Genomic DNA, 7,924 nt, shown 5'->3' with positions numbered 1-7,924 from the left:
ACATTTGAAATAAGCACACGTTAACTAATCGAGTTGAGCTAGTGCGTTTGACAACAATATTTCAAAATGAATACAGTTATGTTAATTTAACGTGGCTATATTAAATCCCATAAGGATGTGATATTATCAGGTATCATAGTTACTCTTTAAAAGTCAAAATCACTCACGTAAATTCGCGTTTTATAGAAATTTAATTGATATGACTTTCTGGGAGCAATCGGACAGACTAATTCAAGTAAACTGACACATTGGATCACCGACAATTTTTTTGAAGACGTGCTTATTTGTGAATAAACTGACATACCATTTTAATCAGTTCAAAATAAATAAACGCGTTTAGATTGTTGACCGATAAATCCTGATGTTGGGAAATATGATTTACATCGAAAATAAAGTTTGCACAAGAAAAGCAACAAACCTAAAGATTTACGTTTGCTGAATCTTTTGATACATCAAGACATCCTTGGAAATATTTATTTAATCAATATCTTAATGAAAATTCCTGGTCATGTATCTTGAAGACATTACACAAACAACACGATTGAGTCCCAGGATGTCTCAGTTTATTGTCGACAAAATGACCAGTCAAGTTTAATTTTCAGAAAATTGTAGCGGTAAATAAATTCATAAAATAAATAGTTCTGTAAGTCTTCGGCATTGATGCTATCTCACTATTTTAGTGGACACACTTAGCTGAAGGCGCTTGGTCACGCATCCACACCAGACACCGGGTGGATACATCGTGCTACTCATCCCTTACAACTATCAGCCAGCTTAAACCGAACGCTCCTCGACATATCGATAACTTTTGAAATATGTCTTCGAACCCCTTCATTTCTGACTTCTGATTTGACTTTGTTGGTATACTGCGAAAATAAATGTGTTCCGTATAGAGGTATTGTTAAACTCTGAATACCTGTGGGATCTTTAGTAGTGATACTGACGTGGTCTAGCGCACCAAACAGTAAAGTGTGAGTCTGTTCCTTGTTGTAACATTATATATCACTTTCTAACTTTTATTTTTACATATTGTAATGCTGTTTTTATATTTTCGGATATCTTTCCTCACATATTTCTATATTTTATCTTCATCATGACGGAACAGACGGCTAAGCTATTTATGATTCAGAATCTTTCAACCCCCACATTTCAACTCATGCCATTCCAGCCCGATAACATCGAAGCCTTGTTCTGCTGTAGTGGTTTGACTTCCAAATAACTTCTTAGACGTCATTCATCGATATATATATATATATATATATATATGGGAATGCGAGTGATACATCGAGCTATATTTGAGCGGGAAACATTTAAGTTAGAGAGAGAAATAAGTGTCAAGGCTTTTACATTCGAATAGGACTGTCTGTTACACAACTAACAAAATGGACCAACAAAACTGACCCTAAACAAACTTAATTGCAGGGTAGGTGCTATACTACTACTATTGCTTCCACGCAGAAGCCGATTTCCACGACGCGGCGTTACAGGATCATGTACACAATTCCTCACAGTAAAGAAAGCAGTACTACGTGAATTCAAAAGGTACGTCACAACTAGTCTGCTTACTAGTATTGTTTAGGAACCTCACTACACATTGAAGAAGATTATTCTTAAACGTGAGGACCTAACCGACTGACGAAGGTCAGACCAAAGTTTCCACGACATCGGGCATTTAAGGACAATTCTTTCCAGTTGCTGATCATCACTTTGATGTCTGTCTCATTCCCGGCACAGTGTTGCTCAAAATTCCTTTTTTCCGTTTCCCTTCGGGATTCCAAGTCAGAGCCTGCCTCGTAATGCAGTTTGATGACTCCCACAATGTATGTCCCATCCACCTTCAGCATCTTTTACTAATTTCCTCTTCGTCTGATGGTATCCGGTCAAAAGATATTGAGTGAATACATGTTCCCTTTTTATATTGATGGTTGTAGTAGTTCTCCATGTTTCAGCTGCATATAGTAGAATTGTGTTGACGTTCGTATTAAAGATTCTCATTTTGATATTGGTTGACAGTTGTTTTGATTCCCATATGTCCCTCAACTGTAGGAATGCTGTCCTTGCTTTGCCAATCCTTACCTTTACGTCCGCACCAGATCCTCCTTGTTTATCGACGATACTGCCCAGATAAGCGAAAGCTTCCACCTCTTCCAGAGTCTCTCCATGAAGTGTGATTGGGTTGGTAATCTCCGTGTTGTATTTGGCGATCTTGATTTTTCCCTTGTGTATGTTGAGGTCTACTGACGTAGAGGCTGCTGTCACACTGACTGTACTCACCTGCATTTGTTGGTGTGTGTGTGGGGGGGGGGACAGAAGAACCATGTCATTTGCGAATTCCGAATCGTCTAGTTGCATATGAGCTGTCCACTGTGTTCCGTGCTTCCTCTGAGATGTCGAGGTCTTCATAATCCAGTCAACCATCAGAGGAAAGAGAAAGGGAGGAAGTAAGCAGCCTTGTTTGACTCCGGTCCTGACTTGTAATTGGTTTGTGAGCTGTCCTTCATACACAACTTTGCAGTGTAGTCCATCGTATTAATTCCGTATGGTGTTGATGATTTTCCCTGGTACATTATAGTGTGGAAGAAGGTTCCATAAGGTTTTCCTATCCACCCTCGAATGATTTCTCATAATCAATGAAGTTGGTGTATAGTGACGAGTTCCATTCAATTGATTGTTCAACGATGATCCGTAATGTCTGTGCACTACCTATGTACACGGAATCCGGTCTATTGATCTCGAAGCTGGTCGTTTACTGAATCTTTCATCTGGTTCGGCAACACTGTTGAAAACGTTTCTTGGTACCGATACTAGTGTGATGCCTGTGCAGTTCTCACACTTGCTGAGATCTCCTTTCCTTGGTATCCTGATGAGATATCCTTCTTTCCAGTGTCTGTCTGTCTATCAGTATGTCGTCACTTGTTCCTCCTCCCAAATCCTCCTGAATGGAACATGGAACATGTTTGTGGTTACTTCAACGTGTGACTTGAATGATTCAGTTGGTAAATTGTCAGGTTCGACTGCTTCTGCTGCTGTTGATGTTTTCCCACAGTTGATTTGTTTGATGACCGATCATCCTGATTTCTTCGATCGTCGGTGGAGTGACAGTTGTAGGAATGTGTGTATGTGTTGCCCCGATGTCCGTTGTGTTCATTGGAGCTGTTCTATTCAAGAGTTCGTCAACGTGTTCTACCCATCTGTTCCTGCCTTGTCTTATTTGTCCTTAATCAGTCTCTCTGGTTTACTCTATTTCCCTGCTTGTTTCTTGGTTGCGCCATATGGTTTTCTGATATTTGCTTGTGTTATAGCTTTTTCCACCGTCGTTGTTAGGTGTTCCATGTATTTCTTCCTGTCGACTCTAATGCTCCTCTTCACCTGTTTGTTTGCTTTGTGTACTCAGCTTGTGCCCTGACCATCTCCGTTCTTCTTCGACTGTTATTAATTGCATTGTTTTTGTTCTTCTTTTCTTGAATCCAAGACAGGAGTTCCATAGAGATCCATTCCTCATGATACTGCTTGTTGTGGTGCAGCACTTCCTGACACATTGAAGTTGGCGTTACTTTGATCCCTTTCCAGTTGTTCTCCATAGTATTTTCTTCTTCTTCTTTGAGTAGATCCTGTAAGACTTGGAACCTGTTGTTGAGAGCTATCTAGAGTTCTTTGAGTTTTAATCAATTAGTCCGTTTGATAAATTTTATAATGTAATAAGACGAAGATTATCAGAACTATGTGATATATTAGCGCAATACATTTCGAACAATCTAATCACACATATACTTGTTAAGAACATTTATATATGAAAATTAAAGGTCAAGTAGACTGGAAATGGGGTAAGAAGAGACAAGGATAATAATAAGAGTGAACATAATTTGAAACCTAGTCATCACTCTGGATAATAAGTCAATATTACCAGGGTAGGTATTGACCTGTCCACGTTGCTTTTCTAAAAATGGATCGTTTGACTGAGCCATCTCATCTACTCAGAAGTATATCTAGGAAGGGAAGCTGATCGTTCTTCATTTCACATGAGAGACTGATATGGCTTTGGAGAGTGTTAAATTTATTCAATAAGCAGTACATGTCCTCATTTCTTTCCATGGCACAGTGAGACCTACTGCAGCCTTGGTAGAGAAAAAGCCTATCTATATCACCTTACCATTCAGAGGTTATTCAAATAGCCTTTTACTGAAACAAAGGCTTAAATCAGTCATCAACAAAACGTATTGCGCAGCAAAGGTCATTCTCAAAGAAAAAAACAAGGTGCATGCTTCATCCAAAACCTAAAAGACATGAAAACGATTGTATCACATCCCACTGTGTTTACCAATTTAAATGTGTGTGGTCACACATACATAGGGAGAAGCAATCGTGATCTGAAAATTAGTGTGTGAACATGTACCAAAATGGTTGCAGGAACAAATACAATCAAGTGACCCAATAAGAGCAGAGTATGAGCATCCATCATCCTCAATTGCTAAACATATAATTGAAATGGGCCATGAGATTGACCTAAACTCGGCTTTTGTGGGGTTGTATAAAAGTGTAAAAGGGTGTATACTAAGGTTTATTTAAGCCTAAGCCATACGAAAACTCAAATCCCCTTTGTGTATTCAAAAACAGTTTGTTCTCACCTTAAACCTACCCTAGTAATATTAACTCACTATCCAGAGTGAATAGGTTTCAAATTATGTTCACTCATTATTATTATTATTATTATTATTATCCTTGTCTCTTCTTACTTCATTTCCAGTCTACTTGACCTTTTATTTTCATATATAAATGTTCTTAAAAAGTATGTGTGATTAGATTTTTCGAAATGTATTGCGATAATATATCACATAGTTCTGATAATCTTCTTTGAGTTTGTATTGAACCTTAATAATACTGTTTCCGCAATTTTCCGATGCTTGTTTAGCTTCAGTTTGATCTTGGCTACAATCACGTGGTGGTGATTGTGGTGACCTGGAGTTATATCAGCTCCTCTCTTTGTTTTCAAGTCTCCCATTGACCGTCTGAATGTTTTACTGATGCAAATGTGTTCTATCTGGTTCTCCGTGGTGTTGTCCGGTGAGATCCATGTAGCTTTGTGTGGAAATATTGTGCTGCCTATAATCGATTTGTTAAATGTACATAGATTTGCAAATTTCTCTGGATTGTCGTTCGTTTCTCCCAGTCAGTCCATGTCGTCCGATCATATCTTCATAACCGTTGTTGTCCATTCCGACTTTGGAGCTCATGTCTCTCATCAGGATGGTCAGGTCGTTTGTTGGGCACTTAGCTATGATTGATTGCAGCCTCTCGTAGAAATGATCTTTATCGCTGTCGTTGTCGTTGCTATAATTGGTGGGTGCATAACATTGGATGAGATTCGTTGTGATCGCCTCCTTATTTGTATTGAAGGATGCCTTGGTGATTCTGGATGCATGAGATTCCCATCCAATGAGTGCTTTTCGTGCTTGTTCGGACGGCATCAGAGCAACTGCCTGAGTGTGTGGAGCACTTTCTTTCTCATAACCAGAGTACAGCAACATCTCTCCGGAATCGATCGTGTTTTCTGTCGAGCTTGGTTCCAATGAGTTTCACTGATTTGTAGTACCGTCAAGTTGTATCTCTTCATTTCCATAGCTATTTGATTAGTCCTCTCGATCTTCCACATTGTCTGAACATTCCATATACCTACATTAATTATTGTTGTGTTCCTGTCTTTTGATTGCACTGATCAGCCATTCCACGATGTTTGGGATGTGTTTTTCTACCTGTAAATACTAGTCGTTGTTTCAGAAATGTCCTGAGTCAACACCTGAACTATGTATAGGGTGTGAAGTATTCGAACGCTTTGACAACTTCACTTGGAATTCTGATCAGCCCTAATATTTTCTCTCATTTGCCGTACTTACCATATATTTATGTTATTGCTTGCTCTGGTTGATAGAATGAACAGCAGTCCTATGACGTTCGAATAATCTCGGTTTCACCACCAGGTGTCGTTCTACTTTCGAATGAATACTCTCCAACTCCCACAACAAAGGTCAGAGGGTTTAAACAATTTGTTTCTGGTTAGAAATTTTGTAGCTTGTTTTCCACAGGATGGGTTGCTGACCATATGACTAATCCTCCTCTCTAATCCGGTCATAAGACATGCGGTAGCCATATATTTTGGATGCCATTAATCAACCTCTTGTTACTACTAGTAAATATCAAACTTTTTGACAGATCACAAGACAAGAAATTGTATAGGAAAGACCTGAATGTGGAAATAGTTTACTAACAAATACTAACAAGATTTTTAGGTGAAACCGACAATTAACAGGTAACAAGGATTTCAGATTACACGACCGATTAATATACTTACCAATGATTGTCATTGGTCGGTCAGTCAGCTACAACGTAGGACCAGGCACATATATGCATCGGTCCAAATTGCCATACCTCGTTAACACAACAAGATGGTTACCGGATTCATAAAAGTAGTTAATTCAGTGGTGGTAATATATAAAAGAAAGATTACAATAAGTATATAGTACAGGAAGAAAGAATTAGTTCCTAGAAAGAAAGATATGAAGAGATTTTAATCTCTTAGTTTAAGACAGAGAGTGTATACACCGACGCCATTGTGACCGATTCTGAGCCATGTCACCAAGACTCTCCAACCATTGGTTATGACAGTCACGCTGACCCCAAACCAAATAATCTGCATCTACCAACATGGCTCAGACTAGAAGTTAGTGACTTCATGCACTGATGCCACGTTTTGGTTTGGCCGCCCCTAACTTTCTTCCAACCATCCGCAACACTAGTCAGCATTGCGCATCATGGTAGTCGGTGTTCGGGCATATGTAACACGTGGCCCAACCATCTCAGTCGATTGTCATTAACTTGCAGTTAAACGATCTATACATAATTGCAAAGATTATTCACACATTTCAATCTGGTTGTTTCTGATGCTTTCTGGGCCGCTATCCAGCTTCAACTCATCGATCTATTCTTAGTTACTAGAGTACACTAAATAGTTATCGGCCGAAATACCTGAGGTACTATTGCAATGGTGGACGGATATAAATTTGGCTTTCCAGAAACTCACTCTTGTAACATTAACTAAACCTTCGATATTTTTATTGTGTTCTGTTTTGTGAGTGGAGAAACGTCACATTTTTCCCATCGTTTATCTTGTTATTCAGTCAGATCTGTGTTCATACAGAGGGATACGTGTCGTTTCTAGCATCACTAATTGGTAATATGGATGTCGTGTTACATTCTATGCTTACTTTTGTCCAACTTGCAGTTTCGTCACAGTTGTTATTATTTGAAAAACTTGGAAGTACGTCTTTTCACCACATTTGCACTGTTAATGTGAGCTGGATGTGTGGCGAGTTGATTGTGTGGACGACTTACATCTTTCAACATTCGATGAAATAACTCATCCACCAAAAATATTAGTTTTCTGATGTTATTTCTCATTCCAGCAGTATGATGCGTTGCCACATAATGGGATGTTTTCCTATCCAATTTTCATTCTTGCCACTTTTATTTGTGTTCGTTTCAGTCCCTTCTAGACGTTGATAATGTCAACAAGCCTCCTTATATCCATCGTTTGGTGTGCCAGTATTTCTTGTGTGCAACCTGATTAGTTTCACATCGATTTTTTGAGATTTTGTAATTGGTTGATGAAAGTTTTAAGCAAGCTACTAAAAACCTCCCTTATTTTCAGACTAGTCACTTACATGCATGTGTTAAGTTTTTATGTAGTATTGTCCTCTGAACTGAATGGTTCCTTTGTGGAGCTTTCATCGTTCTTGTGAATGATACCACTAGCACAAATTTTAGGTAGAACTGTAGTGCTCGAATTTCTTTACATCTGGCTCACAGTTTGCCCTATAGACCTCCATAATAACTGGTTTGAATCTAAATGGAGACAAGTTCTTTCTTGTAT

Source organism: Schistosoma haematobium, chromosome 1, assembly GCF_000699445.3.
Source record: "Schistosoma haematobium chromosome 1, whole genome shotgun sequence".
In the NCBI taxonomy this organism is placed as follows: Eukaryota; Metazoa; Platyhelminthes; class Trematoda; order Strigeidida; family Schistosomatidae; genus Schistosoma; species Schistosoma haematobium.
Note: the sequence above shows the minus strand (reverse complement) of the source record.